Source organism: Prinia subflava, chromosome 31 (assembly GCF_021018805.1).
Source record: "Prinia subflava isolate CZ2003 ecotype Zambia chromosome 31, Cam_Psub_1.2, whole genome shotgun sequence".
NCBI classification, from domain to species: Eukaryota; Metazoa; Chordata; class Aves; order Passeriformes; family Cisticolidae; genus Prinia; species Prinia subflava.
The window spans coordinates 656,265-681,171 of record NC_086277.1 but is presented as its reverse complement, the minus strand read 5'-3'; the positions used below and the strand labels follow the sequence as shown (position 1 = coordinate 681,171).

Below are 24,907 nucleotides of genomic sequence, written 5' to 3'. Positions count from 1 at the left end.
CCAAAGGGTCACAAAAGGGACGAATGGCAGGGAGAGCTCCCCAAAAGGAACAAACCACGGATCCGTCCCCCAGCACATTTCCTCCACCTGAGGAAACTGTCAAGGCCCTGGACCTTCCTTCCTCTGATGGCCAAAGTGGCATTCAGGAGGCTCTGGATACTCTTCTCCCCTGTCCCAAAGCCCTCCTGTGTTGTGTTCCCCACACAATGATGTTATGAGTGCCCTGTGGGTGTTCTGGAGCCTTCCACTTTTCCAGGGCAGCCAGAATGAGCTCATGGCACAGGGTGGGGCTGAGATTCCAGTCAGTTCCAGGAGCTCTGGATGCTGCTCCATGTCAAGACAAACTGTGCCATCCCCTCTGCTGCCAAAGGGATGGTATCCTGCTTGAAAGGTGTCTGCCAAGGGAGGCTGGAACCTCTCCTGGTATCATTGCGAGCCTAACTGATAAGGACATACTCAGGAGACAGAGGTCTGGGTTCATGGAGCATCAGGGCAGGAGAGCGAGAGCCCCAGAGCCTGAGAGCTCAAGAGCTGAAGTTTATTTACAAAACTCAGTTTTATACATTTCCTATGGGGCCCGTGGATTGGAGGATGGAATTCCACCTCTCAATCCACATTGGTCAAGCCAACTGTCAATCACCTTTCTCCTCCCACCTAGAAATATGTAAACAATAAAAGACAGTTAGCAAAACATATCCAGTGTTTATAGTAAGAAGCGTGAGAAGCTGCACGCTTCTGCTTAGTATAGAACTGTCAGGAAACTAGGAAGAATGATGGCAACACCTGGAATGGAAAATATGACCACCTTCCCTCCAAAGTATCATAACTTCAAAATTACGGGGATTTCAGGCAGAGATATAGGAAAAGGAATAACAGTTCTTTACTAGAATATGTAAAACAAGACAAATAAATGACAACACCGCCCGCAACAACAAACCAAAGCACAAATCCAAGCCCAGCCCTGTCTTGGCCGCAGGATCTTCCCGTCCGGTGCAGTTCCAAGCATGGCCAGCAGGGGCGCTGGGGGCTCCCAGCTGGGCAGGGCGGGTGCGATGATTCCCCCGTGGCTGCAGGGGGCGCTGTGGCGCGGGCTCGGCCGTCTCTCTCCGTGGTTAGCGGAGACTCCGCCGGCGGGAGAGAGAGAGAAGCTTCCTTCCCTCCCTGACGGGGTGGGAGCAGTGGGGAACGGAGCCACTGCAGATGGCAAAACGGGCTGCAGCAGGAACCCTGGGAGTGGCAGCGGGAACAGCAGGGGAGGCACAGCCCAGGAGGGCAAAGGAAGTGTAGCAAAAACTCTGAAGCTGTAACAGGAGCTGCAGGGATCAGGGCTCCAGTTGGACAGAGGGTGACAGGTTAAAGTGTAGCAAAAATCCCAAAGCAGCGGCAGAAAACAGCGGACATGGGCAGTGACAGCCGGACTCCCGTAAACAGCTGCTGCACACAGCCAGGAGACGTGCCCTCAGGGAAGGGCAAGGGGCTCTGGGTCCCGGGTTCTCCCCTGAGGCACCTGAGTATATGGTGAGGGTCCTTTGCAGTGAGATCGGGTGTTGGAATGTCCCATTTCAAGGACTGCTTGTATGAACAAAGCCTCACTCATGGTAGGAGAAGCAGGGAAGTGTGGGACTCCGCGGTGGCAGCCAATTGTCCTCAGGGCAACAGCTGCCCTGTCCCACCTCCAGTGCAAGCAGCAAGAGAGAGGAGCTGAGCACAGCCCCTCAGCCCCAGCCAAAATCTCACGGTGTCTGCCCTTCCCAAGAGAAGTTGTTCTTGCACCCTCAGCAGCCCCACAGCAGAAGGGTGCTGGGAGAGCCCAGGGCAGAGACTGAGCTATGGAATTGCCTCTGTCTGCACAGCAGCTCTGCCAAAGCCCAACAGTGCCCTTTGGGCTCCCTGAAATCCCCTCCCCTGAGAGAATCAGTGCCAAGGATTCATGGGGCAGACTCTGATATCATAGAAAAGGAGTTGTGTGACATCAGAGAGTGTCACACAGGATGTCTATGTGACATCCTAGGGGCTGGGAGTGAGAAGCACCCCAGGGTTTACAGTGGGGGGTGTTACAGAAGGTTGTTGTCAGCTGGGTAGGGCACAGACACCCTCATAATGCCCGTAACAGCCCAAATCCCCCATCCCTTGAAGCATCTCAGAGCTGAAAACCAGCGGACAGACAAGACCCTCCAGCTGAGACACTCGTGACACCCCCAAGCATCTCCCCTCTGTCCACAACACCCAATGACCATCCTGCCCCCTGTGCCCCAGCACTGCAATGGAAAACTGCAGCTTTTTCCCTTGGGAAAAAATGGCTGACTTGGCTCCAAATTGCAGCTGTGGGGCTGACACTGCCCAGATCTGTAGTGGCTGAAACTGTTGGGGCGTGTTCCATGTCTCTCCTGATCCCATCTATATCCCCCATGGAGTTTCTATACGGAGGGCCTGGGACTCTTTGGGTTTCTTGGATTTTGAAAGAAATCCTGTTCCAGACTTCTCCATTCTCACTAGTCCCCTGCAGGGTCTGAGCCAGCAAGAGCAGCTGGGGAATGGAGCCCCAGACAGGAAGGAGCTCCCCAACTCCTCCTCCTGGAAACCACTGGCCATCCAAGTGTGGGGCCCAGCCACGGCCCAGCCCCACTGCACAGGGATGGGCATTGGCCAGCCCTGCTCTGGCCAGCCCCAGGGGACAGCCAGCACCTGAGAGTCCCCCCTGCCCCCTTGGCTTGGATTGTGGCAGCTTCAGAGCTGCTGCAGAGGTGAGAATTGTGTTGGGGAAAAAGGCCTGCCTGTGACTCGCTCAACCCTGCAAGAAGCACAAAAGCCAATGGCAGCCCAAGCAGTGGCTCTGGGAGGGCCTTTGATGGTTTGGAGAGCAGGGCTGGCTGGAAACCGCCCCTGCAGGGGCAGCTGTGAGGGAACCAGCCCGGAAATGCAGCAAGGGATCAGTTTGTCCCTCTCAGCAAGGGGCTGAGAGAGCCCCAGAAGTGCTGCAAATCCCACACCCATCTGCTCCACAACCTGACCAGGACCCTCCTCCTCCTTCCTGCCTTGCTGTGGATGGGCCATGGTCGGATGCCCTGCACCCACCAAAGCCTCTCTTTCACTGCCCTCCAACCCTGGAAGAGGAGAGAAATTTCAACCAAGGGTTCCTGGGTTAGGAGAAGGACCAGGAGTGATCATTCATCAAATCCTGTCATGGGCAAAACAGTGTTGCAATTCGAGATATGAATTGAAGGTATTGCTGACAAAATCAGAGCAGAATAAGGAGACATCAAACAAACCCTTGGTAAAAATAACTATGTAGTCATTGGCTTTTGTTATTATGCTGGCTTTTGCAAATTAGTTTGATATAATACAGTTTGTAATCACATGTTTACTAATTTTATATAGTAGAATTTGTCAGCCTTTTTACCCTAATCCCTATGTAGATTCTAGATTTTAGTGTGATGAATATAGTAATTTAGAACCCTGCGAAATATCAAAACAGGACTATTTGCTGTGTATTAGAACATTATCTGTTCCAGAATTCGATATTGTCTTTATTTGTGTAACTAACTGACAACAGTGAGAATAACTCCGATAATTTTGTGAAATAGCCCTAATGTTGATTTAATGTTCTGGTGGAGTATCTTAGCTGTATGATAACGTTGAAAAGAAGCAAGTAAATAAACATCAAAAGAAAGAATGCAAAGAGAAATTTACCACTCACTCTTCCATTACCGAGATCTGTCAAACCACAGAACAGGGAGCCTTGTGGGGAAATAAAATAAATTCATTTCATTGGCAGTATGGCATTGTAGTGGTTTCAGGTTCTCCAATTTCTGTATCTGCATCATGGCCCCAATTTGTGTAGTGGTTTGAGTGCCCACTAGAATTATTTACTCTTTTTTCTGCTGTGAGGTAAGATTACCAGAAAAGCAAAGCAGGCTCAAAACTGAAAAGGCTATAAAGACAGGTTTATTACCAAAACTACAAGAGAGAGAAAAAATTTGATGAGAACCAGAATAAAACCTTCAAAAAACTTCCTCTGCTCCCCACAAACTCCTTTCTTTCTCTCTGACAACATGCAGAGACAAAACTTAGATTTTAGGTCCATTACTACCTCTGAAATAGTCTTTCATCAGTTCTCTCTGAGAGAGAAGTCTCTTGGTCTGCCATGGAAACTTCCCCACAAGAAAGAACAGTTCTCTTGTGGCTTTTTAATTCTCACAAGAGCACTCGCCTAGGACTCTGCATTTGTGAAGTCCCTCCCCTATCATGCAGCCTTCCCACAGCTGCATAATGGGCCATGTAAACTCACGGGCACCATTTTAAAGATGAACATATCAAAAGCAAAGGTTTTTTCATCTATAGGGACAGAGATCTTTTCTCTCTCTGGGGGCAGATCATCTTCAGCTCATCTCTCTCTCTGTTCAAGCTTCTCACAAGATCACAACTCCTTCAATATTTACTTAGTTCAGCACAAATGAGTTTGCTCAGATCTACAATTTGAATACTCTCATCTCCCAACCCATGCCTTCCATGACTTAGAGGGATGCTCTAGTAGATCACAGTCCTTTACCATAGCTTACAAAAGACTTTCAGCCTAAAGCCAAGGCATCTTTTCCTTCCCTTCCCAGCTAAGATTCAACTCCTCCTTCACCGGTATTGATATCTTCATATTGTCTCTCTACGTGCTTTCACTCTGTCCTTTTGTTTCCCTCAAGAGAGGATTAGTGCTTTGCAAGTTTCATCTGTGCAAAGAGTCACCGTTGTCCCAGGCCTGCAGAGGGCACGACGGTTCTCCTGGGCAGTGGCCCAAGGTGGTAAATTCAGCACAGGCACGAACTTTGAGAAAACGAGTTAAGGGTCAAGCCAAGCAAAAGAATTCCCAGAACACATAAACTGGAAAGAATGTTTGAATATGTATCATCTTCTTGAATATGTATTTCACCAATACAATCGAAAGGTACATAAGAAGAATTGTTATAGATAACCGTGTGCCTCTGGCAGTTGCCAAGCACTCAGCAAGCTGTCTGCTGTCCCCTTTATCCCTTCTTAAACATTGAAAACTTTTAAAGAGTGAGATTTGTTTCCCATACAGTTTAATCAAAAAGCTGCATTTTGGGTACAATAGGAGGGAAAAGGGTCGTGTGTGTGCCCAGCACTGGGTGAGGGAATGAGGAGCCCCGTGGGGTGCTGTGAAGAGGAAGAAGAGACTCCTGAGGGGAATCGATGCCCCCCAGTGCCCCCAGTGCCCCCAGTGTCCCAGCTCATTCTCGTAGGTGTACTGGGATCCCTCGTAGGGTCCTGGCAGCTCCACATTGGTCACTTGAGGATCCCGAGGTAAGGCAGGGTCAGGGGACACTTGTGGGAGCCCTGGAAGTGACAACGGTTGTGGGGACCTGGGTCTGGGGTGACACCCATGGGTGATTTGTCCCTGTCCCCCCCTGTACTCACCCCCCGCCTGCTCGGTGCCCACGATGTGGGGGTCCAGCACCACCCCCTCCTCTCGGGGAGTCCTTTGGGAAGAAGGGGAGGTCCAAATGATGTCTGGGGAGAGGAAGATGGGAGTTCTGGCCAGAGTCCCACACTCACTTCTCCTGGGGCTTCCTGACTGCTGCAAGGGAAAGGGCAGCAGGTGACTGTGGGGAACCCGGAACCCCTGACCCTTTCTCTGGCCTTAGCAGCTCCAACCACCCACAGGACCCCCAAATCCCCACTGGACCCCTGATTCCTCCCAGACACTCCAAGCACCCCGGAACCCCCAGAACTTCTGCCCCACCACAGTCCCCCTTAGCCACCAATGTCCCAGACCCTCTGAGCCCCTGAACCCCAAGCCTGGCGGGGAGGGGCACTCCCCAAACAACCCCAGTACACCTGAAAGATCCCCCAACAATCCTGCAAGGCCCTCCAAGGGTTCCAAACTCTCCAGGGGCTCCTAGTGCCACCCCAATGTTCCTCAAAGCTCACCCAGGGATTCCCCTGGAGCCCAGCCAAGATCCTACAAATTCCTCCCAAATCACCCAGGCCCTCCAGCCGAGGTCACTGTGGGCTCAGTTTCCCCCAGCTAAGGGGCCCTGGGGGCTGTCCTGGCTCTGCCCCCACTCTGGGGGCTTCCCTGCACTCCAAGAACCCCATCCCCTGCCATTGTCACTCACCCCAGTGGTGCCAGCAGGGACAGCCCCCAATGACAGCCATGAGCAGGATCAAGAACAGGAGGGTTCTGCTCACATTCAGAGCCACTACTGGGGACAGAGGAGGACACATCGGGGTCACCCTGAATTCTGGGGGTCCTGAACACCCCAGGGACCCCGTGTGACCTGACCTGTGACCCAGAGTGAGCCAGGGGTCACCTCCAGGGCCAGCTCAGGGCTGAGTGCCCGGAACACGCGGTGCCCGTCCTGTCCCAGCTGGTTGGTGGCCACGCACTGGTAGGTGCCCGAATGTCCCACAGTGATGTCCCCAAGCTCCAGGACAGGACCCCGGGCCACCTCCTGCCTGTTGTGCAGCCAGGTGAAGGTGACAGGGGCTGAGCCCACCTGCACCGAGCAGCTCAGTGTCACGGGGTCACCTGTGTGCACCTGGTGTGACAGGGGACCGGGGGTGATGGTGGCATTGGCCACTGGCACTGCGGGGACACAGACAGGGCTGGCACTGTGCAAGGTGGGATGGGGGTGCTGTGGGTGGGGTCACCCCCAGCCCGAGCGTCCCGCTCACCCAGGACGGTGACATTCAGGGGGACACTCTCAGCCACGCTGTCCCAGTTGCTGACCTGGCAGTGATAGTGACCGCTGTCACTGCCCCCAGTGTGGTGCAGCTCCAGGCAGGGGCCGGTGCCCAGCAGTGTCCTTGAGCCCACCCGTTGCCAGGTGAAGGACAGGGGACCTGTCTCTGTGGCCACCGCGCAGCTCAGCACCAGGCTGTCCCCCAGTGCCACCTGTGTTGACAGGGACACCCCTGAGGGCGGGACCCCTCCAGCGGGAGGGGACACCAAGGGATAGTGAGGGTCCCAAGGGAAATGGGGAGGGGCAGGGGGACGGCAGTAAGGAAGAGGGGGCATAGAGGTGGGGCTGGAAAGGAGCCCCAAGGAGCGACAGGGGTTTCAGGGAGGGGACACCTAGGAAGGGAGTGGGGGGACAGCAGGGAGGAGACAGTGGGACCTGGGGACTGTGGGGAGAGGTCAGAGAGGGGTGGGGTTGGCTCAGGGATGGCTGAAGGGATCCGATGAGAGATGGAGCTGAGCAGGGACAGGAGGACGGGGATAAAGTTTAATGGGGAAGATGGGGGTACCCACTATGGGCTGGGGGAGCTGGTGGGAGACCCAGGAAGAACAGGGGGACCAGTGACACAGATGGGGGTCCTGGAAGTAATAGGGGTCCCCAGCCAGCACTGGGGAACCCAGGGAGGCTTTGGGAGCTCCCTGTGCCCATCCCCGCACTCACTGCGCACCGTGACACCGAGCCGGGCGCTGCTCTTCTGCACAGCCCCCGCCAGAGAGCGCACCTGGCAGCTGTAATTCCCCGAGTGGGAGACCCCCACGGCGGGCACCAGGAGATGCGGGGACCCCTGCGGGCCGCCCACCAACTGCCCGTCCCGGTAGAAGAGGTGCAGGAGGGGGGCTTGGATCCGCTGGGGGCTGGGGGTGCTGAGGCAGCTGAGATTGAGGGAGGACCCCTCAATGGGCTCGTTGGGACCCTCCAGCACTGGCACCGAGAAGAGCTCTGGGAAGAGAGGGGAGAGATGTTTGTGACCCCAACTCCCTGGGGCGGGGCTGTGGGAGTGCTGAGGTGTGAGGTGTGGTGTGCTCACCATTCACTGTCACTGTCACCTGTGCCGAGTTCTGCCACCCCGGTGATGGCCTGGAGTTCACCTGGCTCTTGCAGCGGTAGCGGACACTGTGGTTCAGCTGCAGAGGGGACAGGGAATGCTCAGTCCCTTTGAGGGACCCCCTCACCTCCTCATCCCCACAGTGGAATCCCACCCTCGTGACCGACGTGTACCTCCAGTGCCGGCAGCACAGTGTCACCGTGTCCCCCTCCAGCAGTGGCCATGCTGGCACCTGCAGCACCAACGGGGCTGTGAGACAGGAGGGTCCTGTCACACTGGGGGACACCCGTTTTCACGGGGACCCCCCTATTGAGTCACAACCAGGGCACCAGGGTCCCCAATCTCAAAAACAGGGTCCCCCCGTACTGGGATGCTCTGGGATGTCCCGGTGTGCAGGGGATGGGCTCTGATCACACCAGGGGGTTGACCCATGGAGCGAAAACCACCTAGAGCCCTCGGAACCCCACAGGTGCAACTCTGGGGACACCCAAATGCCTCTCACCATCTAAGACTGTCACAGGGGGGCTGAGACCACTGCCAGGTCTGTCACATGTGTAGGTGCCACTCTTGCTGACAATGAGGCGCTCAGGTCCCTCCTGCCACCATAGCCGCCTGTCCTTGTACCAGGTGGTAGCACCGGCGGTCCCCAAGCCCTGGCAGGTCAGTGTCACCTTGTCCCACTGCACTGCTGGTGTCCAGGCGGGCTGCACCAGGAGCTGGGTTGTCTGGGCACCTGCAGGTAACAGGGGACACCAGCCTGCCAGGGCCACCATGGTGCTGGGAACAGCATGGCAGGGACACGGCATCCCCCAAGGACTCACCAGCGAGGCCGAGGGTCTGGGCTGGAAGGGAGAAGGGACAGGGCTGGGTGGGGTTGGCCCTGCAAGGACAGCAGCACCCAGGGCTCAGGTTGTGACATTGTCTCCAAAGTTTCCCTCTGGGGACCCCAGGGTGGCACGAATCTCTCAGGGACTGTGACATCATGGCCACTCCATGCTCAGGCAGGACATGGGGACACTGCGGGCAGCCCGGAAATGGGGACACTACAACCACCCCGTGCTGGCATAGGTCACCCCCACCAGCCCCATGGCCTCTATCCCTATGGGCAATCCTCATGGCACGAGTACCTTTGTCCCCATCCCCACATCCTCGTGCCCCTGTCCCTGTCACCACAGCAGCAGCAGTCCCATTGTTAGGAATGAATTAAAAGGAAAAAAACCTGCTCGTGGTCCTGGGGGGGGGAGGGGAGAGGGGGGTACTGGGCTATCCCTGTCCTAGCCCCATAGCGAGACAGGCGAGACAGTCGCACCATCCCCACCAGAGGAAAACACCGAGCACACATTAGCATATTAAAAGAGCTCTGAGAATGTAACCCCTCTCCTCCCAATTTGTGCCTTCACCCAGCCTTTGAGAAAAATGGGGGTTTTTCTGTTTTGCAGAGAACCCCATAGCTGGGGTGAGGCTGCTGTCCCTTGAAATCGGCTGACCCCCTCCCGGCTAGAGGTAACCCCCACACCCCAGCAAGTTTGAGTGGGGAGGGAAGCTGCCCTGAAGAAAAGTTGCCTGGCAACATTTTCCTACCTCATTAAAACGTGAAAAGAAGCTGCCCATGCCTAGATAGCCCTGTCACTGTTCTCTGTAAATACCTCCTTTAGCAGGAATACCTCTGCTGTGACCAGGACAAATGCATATGCATTTGTAGATGCAAATAAAACTGCCCCAGTGCATCCTGGGAGGGTTTTTTTAGGGAAACTGCACCCCAAGACAAGAAGATAGATGTGTCAGAGGAGAATTAGATAGTGCCCTGGCTGAGCAAGAAGTGGATGCACGGCCTGGCCTAGTTTGAAGATTTGCCATGACCTAGGAGGAGTTTGGATGGAATGGGAACCAGCCTGCTGAAGTGACTCAGTCAGACAACTGGAAACTCTGGAAGTTTTTTCCTAAGGATGAAGAGCTGATGTCTGCTATGCTGGACTCCAATGACAGACTCTACATTGCTCCGCCTTCTGACAGGTGATAAGAGAGTTTTTGGCTGTTCCTGTGGAAACAAGGACTTGGCACCTACTGCGGGCAGCTGAGTGAAGAACTGCAACAGCACCTGCTACTTCAAATTACCAAAGCAGTGAGAAGAACTCCGCTTGGACTCTGCAGTCCTGCTGAAGACTTTAATAAAGAGCTGATCATTTTAATAAAGAGCTGAATATGAATAAAGGCATATGCCCTATTCATTTCACCATGATGCCTCCCCAAATACTTATCCCCCATTATTGTCCCCCCTCTCCTGTCTCCAAAGCCACCGCACAATTGTGGACACACCGAAGGGTCCATGCCCATGCACTGGCTCTGCTTTCCTTGGTGACCTCAGGGGACCCCACAGACCCCCTGTGCCCCCTCCCCACCGCTCTCTGCCTCACCAGGGCCCCTCTCCGGGGTGTCAGGTCCATGCCTGGGGCACTCACCCCACAGGAGCAGTGCCACCTTCCCGGCCATCCCTGCGTCCCCGGCCATCCAGGCTGGCTGTCACTCGCTGCTGTGGCCACCGCTCCCCTGCGTGGCGGCTCTTCGGATGCAGAGGAAGGAAGAAAGGTCACAGCTCGTCCCCACGAGTAGGTGGCCCTTGGTGGGGGCAGGGTGGGGGAAAGGTGGAGACACAGTAGGGGACAGCATGGGGACATTAGGGGACACTCTGGGGGCTCACTGGGGGATGGCGTTCTCAGGAGTGAGGGGGTTAGGGGTCCTAGGGAACCAAGGATGTGTGTCCACAAGAATGGGGGTCCAGGGGAATTGGGGTTTCCATGCCTGGGGGGATTCAGGGATGGGACTCCTGTGGGAACATGGTCCCCAGGGATTTTGGGTCATGGGATGTGGGTCCCAGGGTTGGGGGTGCAGGGGGAAAAAGGGGACCCTCAGGAAGAGGGGTTCTGGGGGAAGAAGCAGCCCATGGGATGGTACCAAAGCCATGGTGGTCCTGTGCAATGGGAGTGATGGGATGGGGGCCCCAGGGAGAATAGACCAAGGGAATGGGGTGCCATGGTGGGGGTCCAAGGGGAATGGGGGTCCCAGGGATGGGCAATGTCTGGGTGAGTACGGGGGTACCAGCTCCTTTCCTGAGTGCCTCAGATTTTGGGGTGACTCAGAGCCCAGCACAGCCCCCACAGTGTGCTGATGGCCAGGGGGGCACCCCAGGGTTGAGGCTCTGGGTCTGTGCCCCACACAGCCCTGGGCTTTTTCATGTGCCCCCCATTCCCTGGCTGAGCCATCCTAGGGAACACCTGAGCAGGTAACAGGTGGGGGGATCCCAGGAAAGGGAAAAGGGGGCTGAGGGGTGCAGGCAGTGGCTGGGGGCTGTGGGAGATGAAAGATTTTCCCTTTCTCTTTCCTGCAGCACAAGGAAGAGGCCGTTCATCCTGAGCCCAGGACGTGGGTTCTGTCCTGGGAGGGCACAGTCAGAGGGGCCCTGCCCGCAGGGAAAAGAACTCCTGTGGAGTGGGGATGCCTGGGTCTTGTGCCAGGGTCTGGTCCCAGGGGGTTCCTGGTTCTGGGGGTCCCACGTCCTTGGGGATTGCTGTCCCAGAGGTGGCACATCCTGGGTACCTCTGTCCTTGGGGGGCCCTGAGCATTCCCGCTGTCCCCAGTGGGGCCCTGTTGCCTCTGGGGTGCCCAAACTTAAGGGGGCACCTGATACAGCCTTGGCCTGATGATGGTAAATGCCAGGCAAAATTTGGTTGGTTTCCGTGATGCTCAGTTGGCTGAGACAAAATTTCATACTCATGAAATAAAGCTTTACACCATTTTTTTCCCAACAAAAATAAACTCAGAAAAAATAAACTGACAATGTATAACATTCTCTACATGATAGGATCATTTTAATTGTTGCTCTCCCAACAATTAACTGACAAACAAATAAAACACAAACAAATCACAGAGAAATGACACTTTTTTGCTTCCCTTTGGGAGCCCATTGGTGCATCCACAGCAGTGTTTGCTTATGGCTGACACCGAGTGTGGAATCTCCTGAGTGTCCAGCAGGTCCATGGCATTGTTCCCTGCCTGCTGGGCTCAACCCAGCCCATGGGGAAGGCTTTGGCTGGGCCATGTCGAGGAACTCTTCCCAGTTTTCTCATTCCCACCCTTAATCTTGATTTACTTCACGTAGGTTCTGCTCCCAAAACGGGAGAAGCTCAGTCCATGCTTGGAACAGTGCACAGGGATCCGTGGAAATGCCTGTGTGTCCCTCAGGCTGTGCTTCCCTGGTAAATGCACTCCACCCTGCCCTGAATTCCCCTGCCTGGGCACTCCCTGCTCCTGCTGGGACACCCCTGCTCCCCAGACCCACGTGTGGAGCCCCTGCTCAATATTTCCACACTTTTGCCTCTCTTCTGGTGTCCCCGTGCAGAACCCAAACATTCTTCCAAGGAGGTTCCAAAGGGCTGCAGGTTTTGTTCAAGGAGTGTCAGGTTGTGGAGCAGATGGGTGTGGGATTTGCAGCACTTTTGGGGCTCTCTTAGCCCCTTGCTGAGAGGGACAAACTGATCCCTTGCTGCATTTCCGGGCTGCTTCCCTCACAGCTGCCCCTGCAGGGGCGGTTTCCAGCCAGCCCTGCTCTGCAAACCATCAAAGGCCCTCCCAGAGCCACTGCTTGGGCTGCCATTGGCTTTTGTGCTTCTTGCAGGGCTGAGCAAGCCACAGGCAGGCCTTTTTCCCCCACACAATTCTCACCTTTGCAGCAGCTCTAAAGCTGCCACAATCCAAGCCAAGGGGGCAGGGGGGACCCTCAGGTGCTGGCTGCCCCCTGGGGCTGGCCAGAGCAGGGCTGGCCAATGCCCATCCCTGTGCAGTGGGGCTGGGCCGTGGCTGGGCCCCACACTTGGATGGCCAGTGGCTTCCAGGAGGAGGAGTTGGGGAGCTCCTTCCTGCCTGGGGCTCCATTCCCCAGCTGCTGCTGCCGGCTCAGACCCTGCAAAGGAGGAGCGAGAATGGTGATGTTTTGACCCACCCAGATCTGCCATCCCCCTGGCCAGGACCCTCCTGGCTGGGACATGTTCCCCCCTGGGACTGGACCCTCCAGGATGTGTCACTCCCAGAACAGGGCACACCCTGAACAGGACCTGACCCTCCTTGTTGACCCCAGAACAGAACCCGAACCCTCCTGCACAAACAGGATCTTCCTTTTGCTGCATGAAAGAGATTATTGGGCTGCACAGCCGGACACCCCCATCCCCCACAGCCCCCAAATCTCCTCCTGCAGCCCCAGGATCCCCTTTGCCCTTTCCCCAATGTCCCCCCAAGTCGTTCCCTGCTCAGGAGCTCCCCAGGATCATCATACCACGGACTGAGAGATGTGAACCTGAGGGATAAAGGAAGGAAATGGAAATGAAGAGAGAGAAAAACCCCTGGGGCGCAGGGGGGACACAACCCCAGAGCCCCTCAGAATCTGCCTGGGCTGACCCCCACAAAGAATGCGCAGATTGGGTGGGCTGTGCTGGGCTCTGGGTCACCCCAAAATCTGATCCACCCAGGGAAGGAGCTGCAGCCCACGGGCCCACCCAGCCACTGCCCATCCCTGGGACCCTCATGCCCCTGGGAACTCAGCATTGGGATCCCCATTCTTTATGTTCCCCCACCCTGGGAGCCCCATCCAAGGACTGCCACTCCCCAAGACCTCCATGGCCCAAGACCCCCATTCCCAAGGAATATTCTCTCCAAATTCCATCATCTATAATCCCCTTTCACGTTCCAGGAACTTGATTCTCCTAGCAACTGCCAATTCCCATGTAACCCCCCATTCCCCCTGACCTCATCCCCAGGACCCCCATCCCATGACCCCAAATCCTTGGATCCCATGTTCCCCTGGGACTCCTATGCCTGAGTCCCCGCATTCCTGGGATCCCCATTCCCCTGGACATCCATCCCTGGCTTCCCAAACCCCTGAGCCCCCCACTCCTGAGTATCCCATGTCCCACTGTGTGCCACCCAGCCTTGTCCCCAAACTGTCCCCACCCTGTCCACAGCCCATCCCCAGCTTGTGGCCACCCTGCCCCCACCAAAGGCCACCTACACGTGGGGATGAGCTGTGACCTTTCTTCCTTCCTCTCAATCCGAAGAGACGCCACCGAGGGGAGCGGTGGCCACAGCAGCGAGTGACAGCCAGCCTGGATGGCCGGGGACACGGGGATGGCCGTGAAGGTGGCACTGCTCCTGTGGGGTGAGTGCCCCGGGCATGGGCCTGGCACCCCTGGGATGGGCCCTGGTGAGGTAGAGAGCGGTGGGGAGGGGGCACAGGGGGTCTGCGGGGTCCCCTGAGGGCCCCAAGGCCAGTAGGGCTAGTCTGTAGGCACGGACCCCAGAGTGACCAGAGTCATGGGGTGGCTTTGGGGACAGGAGAGGGGTAACAGGAACAGGCGAACAGGGATGTGGGGACAGGAACATGGAAATAGAGATGTGGGGACAAGGATGTGGCAAAAGGAACCTTGGGGTTGGGGCAGCAGTGGGGACAGGGACAGGGGCACAGGGATGCAGGGACAGGGACAAGAGCCACGTGCCATGCAGATCAGGCATGGGGACAGGAGCCATGGGAATGGGATCATGGGCACAGGGCCATGGGGATGTGGCTGTGGGGACAGGTGCTGTGAGGATGGTGGAGGTGACCTGTGCCAGCATGGGGTGTCCACAGTGTCCGCATGTCCTGCCTCAGCCCAGGGTGACTGAGGTGTCCCTGTCCTCAAGACCTCCATGCTACACCAGTGTTCCACTGGGTACAGTCTGGGGACAGACACCACACCTCATCCCCCGGGTGCCGCTGTCCCTGCAGGGCCACCCCCACCCAGCCCTGTCCCTTCTCCCTTCCAGCCCAGACCCTCGGCCTTGCTGGTGAGTCCTCAGGGGATGCCGTGTCCCTGCCCCGCTGTCCCAAGCCCTGTGGTGGCCCTGGCAGGCTGGTGTTCCTAGTCACACGCAGGCGCCCAGACCACCCGGCTCCTGGTGGAGCCCCCCTGTACACCAGCAGTGTTATGGGACCAGGTGACACTGACCTGCCAGGACTTGGGGACTGTCGGTGCCACCACCTGGTACAGGGATGGGCAGCAGTGGGCGCAGAACAGACAAGACCACGTCATTGTCACCGAGAGTGGCAGCTACAGCTGTGACAGACATGGCAGTGGGCTCAGCCCCCCCGTGAGAGTCTTAAATGTTGAGTGGGGATCTTAAATGATCAGGGTGGTCCCTGATAGGTCTGGGTGGGCTCCACTCCATGGGTGGTCTCACACCCCTCATGTGGCAAGAGCCTGTCCCCTGCACACAGGGACATCCCAGTGCATCCCAGTTCGATGGGACACCCACAGGGACACCTGTCCCATGGGGTTGCTCCTGCTGTCCCTGGGATCCTCCCATGCAATTGAGACTCCACCCAGATGTCCCTGGTGCCATGGCCCTCCACTTTGGACCTGTCTTGAGCCCCTCAGTGCCATGGGACCTTCCTATCCCACAGATCAGCTGGTGCTGCAGGTGCCAGCACAGACGCTGCTGGAGGGGGACACGGTGACACTGCGCTGCCTGGCCAGGCACGACCTGTTGATCAGCAGGGTGAGATTTTACCAGGATGAGAAGGATCCAGAGGGGTCCCTCAATGGGACCGAGCTGTCCCTGTCCCCTCTGCAGCTGCACCACAGCGGCTGCTACCGCTGTCATAGCTGGGTGAACTCCGAGCTGTCGGTGTGGGCACAGTCAGCACCGGTGACAGTGACAGTGCATGGTGAGCACTCCACAGCCACCACCACAACACTGCTACTATCCTCCCCCGGGGAGTCAGGGTCCCAAATCTCCCTCCCCTCTTCTTCCCAGAGCTCTTCTCGGTGCCGGTGCTGCAGGGTCCCCCTGAAGTCACCGAGGGGTCCCCCCTCAATCTCAGCTGCCTCAGCACCCCCAGACCCCTGGAGCACCGAGCCCCCCTCCTGCACCTCTTCTACCGGGACGGGCAGTTGGTGGGGGGCCCGCAGGGGGCCCCGCAGTTCCTGGTGCCTGCTGTGGGGGTCTCCCACTCGGGGAATTACAGCTGCCAGATGCAGTCCGAGGGAAGGCCGTGCAGAAGAGCAGCGCCCGGCTCGGCCTCACAGTGCGCAGTGAGTGCGGGGATGGGCACGGGAGCCACCACAGCCTCCCTGGGTCCCTCATCCTTGCTCAATCCTCTGCTTGCCGTCCTGCCTTCCCAGGTCTCTCCCTGGGTCCTCCCATCACCTTCCCTGCATCCCTCTCCAGTTCCCCTCACCCCTCCTTAGCTTCACCTCTCCCTTTCTGAGGTCCCTCCCTTGTCTACATGTCCCACCATCCCTGTCGGGGTCCCCAGAACCTTCTCTGTGGTTCCCTTCAACCCTCTCCATCTGTCCCTGCCTGAATCTCCCACCCTTCCCTAGGGGCCCTTTCAGCCCTTTCTAATCCTCCCCCCCCCATCTCTGGGCAGTGCTCTTCCTTACTGGGATCCCCCCCCCCCTCTCTGATCCTCTCCCTCCCTGAGTCCTTCACTGCTCCCTGGTGTCCTCCACTCCTCCCATGATCCCAGGCCCTCCTGTGTCCCCTCCCACCCACAGAGGTCCCACCCTCAGGGGTGCCCCTGTCAGCACAGGCCCCCGGGGCAGAGGTGGCACTTGGTGATCCCCTGGTGCTGAGCTGCACTTTGACAGCAGGGTCATGTCCCCGGTCCTTCACCTGGCACTGGGGTGCCTTGGGGACACTTCTGGGCACTTGTGCTCACCTGGAGCTGCACCATGTTGGGAAAGCGATCACACCAGGGCTGGGCCAGTGACGGGACAGCGTGGCTGAGTTCCCCACATTGAACGTCACTGTGCTGGGCAAGCCGGACCCTTGGGCTGAGAGTGATCCCACCCACAGTGTCCCCAATTCCACACATTTCCATTCCACCTCAACCCCCCCACACCATCCCCAGCCCACCCCAGGCCACAGCCCCCACCGCTGGATGTCACACACTGGGTGAAGAAGACCCTCTGTCCCCAGGTGCCACCACACAGACTCCCTCATTCCCTCAAAGCAGGTGCCAGTCCCTCCTCCTGGTCTCATTCCTGTCTATGTCCCCGCAGTGCCCGTGGCCAATGCCACCATCACCCCCGGTCCCCCAGCACACCAGGTGCACACAGGTGACCCCGTGAACCTGCACTGCTCGGTGCAGGTGGGCTCAGCCCCTATCACCTTCACCTGGCTGCACAACGGGCAGGAGGTGGCCCAGGGTCCTGTCCTTAAGCTCAGGAACATCAATGTGAAACACTCGGGTACCTACCAGTGTGATGCCACCAGCCAGCTGAACAGTCACCGCGTGTTCGAGGCACTCAGCCCCCAGCTGGCCTTGGTGGTGAAACCACAAGGAAACTGGAACAGAGGTGGGTCACACAGGGTCATTAGGATTGCAGGACCCCCAGAGTGACAGGTGACCCTGATGTGTCCCTTCTGTCCCCAGCAGTGGCCACAGGGGTTGGCGGGTCCCTTCTCTTCCCGGTCCTGCTTGTGGGTGGAGGTGTTGGCTGGCGCCGGTGGAACCGCATGGGTGGGTGACAGTGGGTGCAAGAGGGGCCCTGGGGAGGTTGGGTGCCACCTAGAATGTGGGGATGATGGATGGCACCCACAGCCCCTGGCTTGGGCAGTGCTGAGTGCTCAGGACTTTTGCTCAGGGCCCTCAAGGATTTGGGGTGGTCTTGCAGGACTTCTGGGGGTTCATCCAGTGATCCTGGTGGAATTTGGTGGGTTCCTCTTCCTGTCAGGCTTGGACTTCTGGGCACCCAGGGGAGCCAGAGCACTGGGTTAGTTCAGGGGTTTTGAGGGCATCAGGGATGCTTTGGAGTCCTGGGAGAAAGTGAGGGTCCAGTGGGGTTTCAGGATTCCTGAGGGGGCCTTGGGGACCCTACAGTTACCCCTCCCCTCTTTCCTTTGCAGCTGCCACGAAGCAGCAGGAAAGGTGAGTGGGGGGCTCAAACCACACTGTCCCCTTTGAACCAAACCCCCAAGACCTCCCATTCCCCCACACATCCCCTTTATCCCCACAGGGCCCCCCCGGATCCCCCAGCCCCCCCGGAGGAGGGGGAGGTGCTGTACACCCACGTCGTGAGCACCAAGCAGATGGGGGTGAGTACAGCGTGGGACACACACAGAGGGACACGTCCCCCATGAGTGTCACCCCCACCCAGATCCCACAGCCAGTGTCTCTCGCAGTGTCCCCCCGTGCCACCACACTCCAGGATCCCCCAGTGACCTACGCGGAGCTGCGGGGACCCCACGGGTGAGTGCGGGAACTCAGTGACATCCACAGGAACATGCTGTGACACTCGGGGCAAGGGTGGGCACTGGGGGACTCTGGGGGAACTGGGGGGCAGTGGAGGACGCCACCCATGGGCAGCCACACATGTGAGTCCCCCCCCACTGCTCCCCTGGGTGCCCAATATTCAGAGGTAGGTAGGCACAAGTGGGGGTCACATGTGGGGCTGCACAGGGCACCCAGAGCTCCCCATGCCCCCAGAACCCTCAAGGCCTTCCCCACCTCCCTTCCACTACCACCAGTGGCTCCCCATTCCACATCCAAGTGCTCCCGGTGCCCTCACAGACTTCCCCATTCCCTCCCCACAGTGCTCCCAGTAGCCCCAGGGGCTCCCTATTTCCCCTCCCAGTGCCTCTGCCTTGCTCCCAGTAGATCCAGGTGTTTCCCATTCTGTCTCCCAGCACCCCTGCACTCCCAGTGGCTCTGCAATCCCCCTCTCAGCACTCCCAGTACACCCATGGCTCCTCATTTCTTCTCCTTTGCCAAGGTAACACAGGACTCATTTCCCTGTTTATTGGCACCAAAATGCAGCTTTTTGGTTAAACTGGCAGAAATGGTGTTTCTTTGTTCAGCTCTGTTGGGCTTTAGGAATGGGATTCTCCAACTCTGGGTTGTCACTCAAAACCAGGGTCTGCTGCCCCAGCCCCTGGCAGTGGAGGCACAAAAGGCAAAGATCTCAAAGGCCTGAGAGAACAACAATTTTCTTGACACAGCAATGAGAAAACAAAAACAGCAGCAACAGTGACAAGTGTTGCCTTCTGATAGAGAGGCAGGTGACCTGGTCTCAGGAAACAGCACAGCAGCCTGGCCTCGCCCAAGCCACTCCGTCCATTGACACTAACACCAATGTGGTGGATGGTCAAAAAGGCGTTTATTACCTTACATCGTGGAGTTAAATAGTCAAGGGGGCTTTACTACATCAGAGGGGGACGGTGAGACCAGCTAGGGTTAATAAAGGAGTGGAAAGTTAGTGGAGTTAGGGAGATTCACATACCATGGGGGTAATTGCATATCACAGGGGATGAGGGGGGAAGGGTCCTGTTGCTTTTCTTTCACATCCCGAAATCTTCCGTCCGCCTGTCCCTATCTACCACATCTCCACACGCCCCACCCCCCCCAAATAAATGAGGTAGTCATAAACATAGGCACTAAAATGAGGTACAAAGTAGTAACTTGATAAGGGGAAGGCGTTTGGTAAACCTGAGTAAATTCCGCAAGGCAATTTAAAAAACCTTGCAACTGGCAGTGTTCACAGGTTGGTTTACAGCATTTGTTGCTGGCCTACAAACAGAATGTAGACCCGTTCCAGGCGGGTCTGAACAAATGAGACCAGCTTGTTCAGCAGGCATGGTCCAAAGGTGAGAGCTAAAAGCAGCATTGCCAGTGGACCTATCAGGGTGGAAATTAGGGTGGTGAGCCATGGTGACTGATTGAACCAGGACTCGAACCAAACCTGTTGAGCTTCCCTGTCTTTCTTCCTCTGAGCCAGTCTATCTCGGAATTCTGCCACGGAGTCTCTAACGAGTCCCATGTGGTCCGCATAAAAGCAGCAGTCCTCTCCGAGGGCTGCGCAAATGCCTCCTTGCTGCATAAAAAGAAGGTCCAGTCCGCATCGGTTTTGCAGCACCACTTCAGAGAGGGATGAGACAGATTTCTCCAGGAAGGAGATGGACCTCTCAGTGAGTTGCAAGTCCTTGTCCACAGTGACCTGCCATTGGGAGAGGCCTCAGTTCTGGGTGACAAGGGCTGAAATACCTGTGCCTGCACCTGTTGCTCCCAAACCGAGCAGCATGGCAATGGTGATGCTCGTCAGCAGCTCTCTCTTCAGGAGCCGGTGGCCAGGGTCCTCAAAGTGGAGATACATGTCCTCTTCCCTGTGGTACAAAAGCCTGGGAATGATCAGGACCTGTACACAGAATTCTGCAGAATCGTTAAATTTGGGAAGGTACACACAGGGACTCACGCCTGTCAGATGGCACACCCACGTTCCCGGCTGGGATGGGACCATCCATTTTCAGGGTCCTCTCAGGGGTGTGATCACCTCGGTACAGATGTTCCCCCTTCGCCTCGCCAGGGTCGCGTTGCTGAAGCATACGCCTTGGCCAGTGACATAGCTTATAGTGATTCCTCTCTGGGGGGTGTCCCATCTGCATTGGTGGGGGTTGTTGGCTGTGGAGTAACTGAAGGAGGTGTTTAAAGCAACTCAGTGGTAGAAGGGAGGTTTAACATTGTAGCAAAGCCAGCAGGAATCAGTTAGGTTCGGGTTGGATTCATATTTCAACTCCCTCTCGGTGTAGACTGAGGCTTTATTTGACTTTGCTTTAAACCACGCTTGACTTGCTCCCTCTCTCTCAGAGATCGTGTCAATTTCTGACAGCTCATTTGAGCTGCTGGTGTCAGAATCAGTGTCGGATGTGGAGTGATTCAGCATTTCCTGGCTCTGATGCCTTTTCTTTGGGTCCCGACCCCGCCTACCCCTCCTGTGGGCAGACCACTCCTTCCCCCTGGGCTCACCCTGCCTCCTGCTAGGGGAGGCTCTTGCTGTATAAGGATATGCTTTCAGGTGAGCCGTCTGGTTGGCCTTTTGCCCCCCTGCCAAACTCTCCTCCCGCCTTGCTCCACGCGCATTTGAAACTTCTGACCGACCTCCTTCGTTCCCTCCGACCTCATGTGTGGCTCCCTCTCTTCCCCGCACACATGAGTTTGCAACTTTTAACAGACTCTCTTTGTTCTCGCTGGCCGCGTCTGTCTCCCACTCCCACCTCTGCCGCCCAGCACTACATTGTACTGGATAGGGCGGGGGTCCGCTCCCGGCCCCCCGTTCTCTGAACTGACAGCGGCATTTCTGGCTTCCTCCGCCAGCTCATCCTACCGCCACCACGCTGGTGCCCTTCCCTCTTCAGACGGGCCTGGGTTCGGAGGTTCTGGGGAGGGCTCTCGCTCTTGTGAGCTTTTGTCCCCGGCAGAAATACTTTCGCCCTCAGTCTGCGTAGATGCCCCCACCCCCAGCTGCAGCGTGGCCAGCAGGCAGCTTTGTGCGGCTTTCCAGGTCTCTTGCTCCTGGAGGGCCTTTTGCAAAGCCTGCATGACTTTCCCCCATGCTTTAAGGTTTTTGCCTGACGATTTAATGTCCTCAGCCAGAGGTGTGGTGCATTTGTTCCACAACTCCGGATGTAAAACATCCACGGGTCTACTAAAGACTCCCAATTCCATGAGCCTTGCAATAGCAAGATAAAAAATCCCCGAACTTGCAGTCAATTCCCCGCTGCTCGTAGATCTGACTTACGACCTTTGCGATAGCGTCCATGGCTCTCGCTGGTCCAGGGACGTCTCCTTCGCCGAAGTCGGTACCCGCTGCTCCAGCCGCTGTTCCTTGTCCAGGTGAACCCCGAATCCCCGATCGTTTTCTCCTGGGTTTCGGCACCAGAATATTGCCTTCTGATAGAAGGCAGGTGACCTGGTTTTCAGAAAGTGGCACAGCAACCCAGCCTCTCCTGGGTCACTCGGTCCTCAGACACACTGGCATCAATGTGATGGATTGTCACAATGGCACTTATTCCTTTACTTCGTGGGGTTAAATAGTCAAAGGGGGCTTTACTACGTCAGAGGAGGGACGGAGGGTCCAAAGGTTAGTGAGGAGTGGAAAACTACTGGGGTTAGAAGGAGCTGCCACGGGGTGGGGGGGGGGAAGGGTCCTTATGGCTTTCCGTAACATCCCGAAATTTTCTACTACACTCCCTGCTCCTGCTGGGACACCCCTGCTCCCCAGACCCACGGGTGGAGCCCCTGCTCAATATTTCCACAGGTTTCCCTCTCTTCTGGTGTCCCCATGCAGAACTCAAACATTCTTCCAAGGAGGTTCCAAAGGGCTGCAGATTTTGTTCAAGGAGGGTCCCGGTCAGGTTGTGGAGCAGATGGGTGTGGGATTTGCAGCACTTCTGGGGCTCTCTCAGCCCCTTGCTGAGAGGGACAAACTGATCCCTTGCTGCATTTCCGGGCTGGTTCCCTCACAGCTGCCCCTGCAGGGGCGGTTTCCAGCCAGCCCTGCTCTGCAAACCATCAAAGGCCCTCCCAGAGCCACTGCTTGGGCTGCCATTGGCTTTTGTGCTTCTTGCAGGGCTGAGCAAGGCCACAGGCAGGCCTTTTTCCCCCACACAATTCTCACCTCTGCAGCAGCTCTAAAGCTGCCACAATCCAAGCCAAGGGGGCAGGGGGGACCCTCAGGTGCTGGCTGCCCCCTGGGGCTGGCCAGAGCAGGGCTGGCCAATGCCCATCCCTGTGCAGTGGGGCTGGGCCGTGGCTGGGCTCCACACTTGGATGGCCAGTGGCTTCTAGGAGGAGTTGGGGAGCTCCTTCCGGCCTGGGCCTCCATTCCCCAGCTGCTCTTTCAGCCCTCAGGACAGAAATCCCGTGTGGGATATAGTGGGTACCAGGAGAGAGCTGGGGCAGCCCCCAGTATCTTCACCCAATTCCAATTTATATGGTTTTAGTCCTTCACCATCCAACTGGGGCCACATCAGCCATTTCCATTGTAAAAACTGCAGTTTTCACAGTGCTGTGGGAGAGGCGTCAGAAGGGTTCTTGTGGATGCTGGGGGAACTCTACGGGATTTTTTCCTTGTTGGGGGCTTTCCCTAGAAATTGTTCCTTTTGTGACCTTTTAGATTCTGAACCTTGTTGCTGTTGCTGTTGGTTTTGTTCTCTCTTTGCTGTTTCAGGAAATTGTTCTTCTCTCAGCCCTTTGGGGTCTTTGCCTTCTGTGCCTCCAAGGGGAGTGGGAGAGGCAGCAGCCCCAGGCTTTTAGTGTTTTGGAGGTGAGGATTTTTCCTCTTGTTTTCTTTCTCTCCAGGTGTTTTCTCCCATGTGTTGCTAAGAGAGAATAACGACCATCCCTAAGAGGGACTAAAGAAGTGGCCAAGGTGGGGGAAGGGGTGCAGCTGCCTGTAGCCTCTCAGCCCGTGGGGTTTTTCTCTTGGGAGGGGCAGAGATTCAGCAAGATTTTGGCTTGGGTGTGAGGGGCAGGGCTCAGCTCCCAGCTCTCTCTCCATCTGGGAATCAGAAGGAACTGTCAAACTGCTTACAGCAGGGAGAATTCACTGCCACCGCCAGAATCCAGCCCTGTATGGCTTCTTCCTTACTGTGGGTGAGCCTCTGCTCAGAAGAGCAGCCATCGAACTGCGACCTTATTGACATCCCCTTTGACTGGAAAGAACCTTCACCAGCTCCTCAGGCACCTCAGGGAAAACCCGGGACCCCGAGCCCCTCCTCCTGTGAGGGAGCCTCTACTGGCTGCGTTTGGAAGCCAGGCTGCCGCTGCCCAGCCCTGCCGTTTTTCTGCCTTTGCTCTGGTTTTTTTCTACACTGGAAGTCAGCACCACGTGCCTGCTGGGACACCCCGTGGCTCTTGCTACAGCTGTGGAGTTTCTGTTACTTTTTGTTTGGCCACTCTGGGGTCTGCTCGCCTCTGCCATTCCAGCTTGCTGCTTCCGAGGTTCCTGGTACAGCACATTTCACTATCCAGAGGGAAACGGGACAAATTCCCCACCGTGAGTTGGTAAAGGAAGCCGCTCTTCCACCCCTTGCACCGGCTGCGCCTGCCATTACCAGAGAGAGAGACAGCAAGAGAGAGAGAGAGAGAGAGAGAGAGAGAGAGAGAGAGAGAGTGAGAGAAGAGCCAAGCTGGGGCCACAGCGCACCCTGCAGCTGCGGGGGAATCATTGCGCTCTCCCCGCCCAGCCAGGAGCCCCCAGCGGCCCTGCTGGCTGTGACTGGAACTGCACCAGAGTGAAAGGCGCCTGCAGCCGTTGTTGAGTTTCTGGTTCTGTTTGTCGCTGCCGTTGTTGTTGGTTTTTGACTTGTTATCCATATATATATATATATATATATGTAATAACAACTCAGATCTCAAGTGGGAATGAGTTATAAAAGTTTCATTGAAAACAAGAGAAAAATTCACAATGCAAAAGGTTCCTCCACAAAACGGTGTCTTCGCCTTTCATACCCCTGGTGCTGCATCAGCTTGATGCATGTTCATTTTGATGTTACACAGTCTCAGCCCCTGTCACTCTCCTCAGCACAAACGCAGTTTCATCACCGTGGTCCTCAGGGCCATCATTGGATGAAGTTCCGCTCCTCTTAAGGTCATGCCCTAAAGGCTTGGCCAGCAATGGTCCATGCAATGTAAACCCACAAAACCCACACCGCAACACACAAAACCATCCCCATTAAAATCAACCTTGCAACCGGGCCACCGCAAGAACATCAACCACTCCACAAGACATCTCACTATCCCAACACTAATCACAATATTTATTCAACAATATAATATCAATTCATATAATAGCCAGCAAAAGTCAACTTCCATTAGCTTGTTTCTCACAATGCATTCTAGTAAAGAACAGTTATTCCTGCTCCCATATCTTTGCCTGCAAGCCCCTTAATTTCAAAGTTCTAATAAGTATGAGGGAAAGGGGTTATGTTTTCCATTCCAAGGGAGGTTCCTGCCTTCCTTGGCAGACACCTCTCTTTCAAACCAAGACATATTGGCAGCCCAAAACTGGAGAATCCTGTTCCTAAAGCCTGAGAGAGCTGAACAAAGAATCACCATTTCTGCCAGTTTAACCCAAAAGCTGCATTTTTGTCCCGGGAGCAGGAAACCAGATCCTGTGCCCCCTTGGAACTGGGATGGGAAACGCTAAGCCACCTGGTGTACTGGGAGCACTGGGAGGGCGACTGTAGAGCCTCTTGAAGCATGGGGATTGAGAGGAACCAATCTGATTTTCATTTATGTCTCAAC

At 56.3% G+C, this 24,907-nt stretch overlaps 1 pseudogene; it reads right to left on the bottom strand.

Annotated features, from left to right (window-relative positions):
- Positions 1 to 2,785: 2,785 nt before the first annotated feature.
- On the bottom strand, positions 2,786 to 10,287 carry LOC134562778 (Fc receptor-like protein 5; annotated as a pseudogene).
- Between the last annotated feature and the right edge of the window lie 14,620 nt (positions 10,288 to 24,907).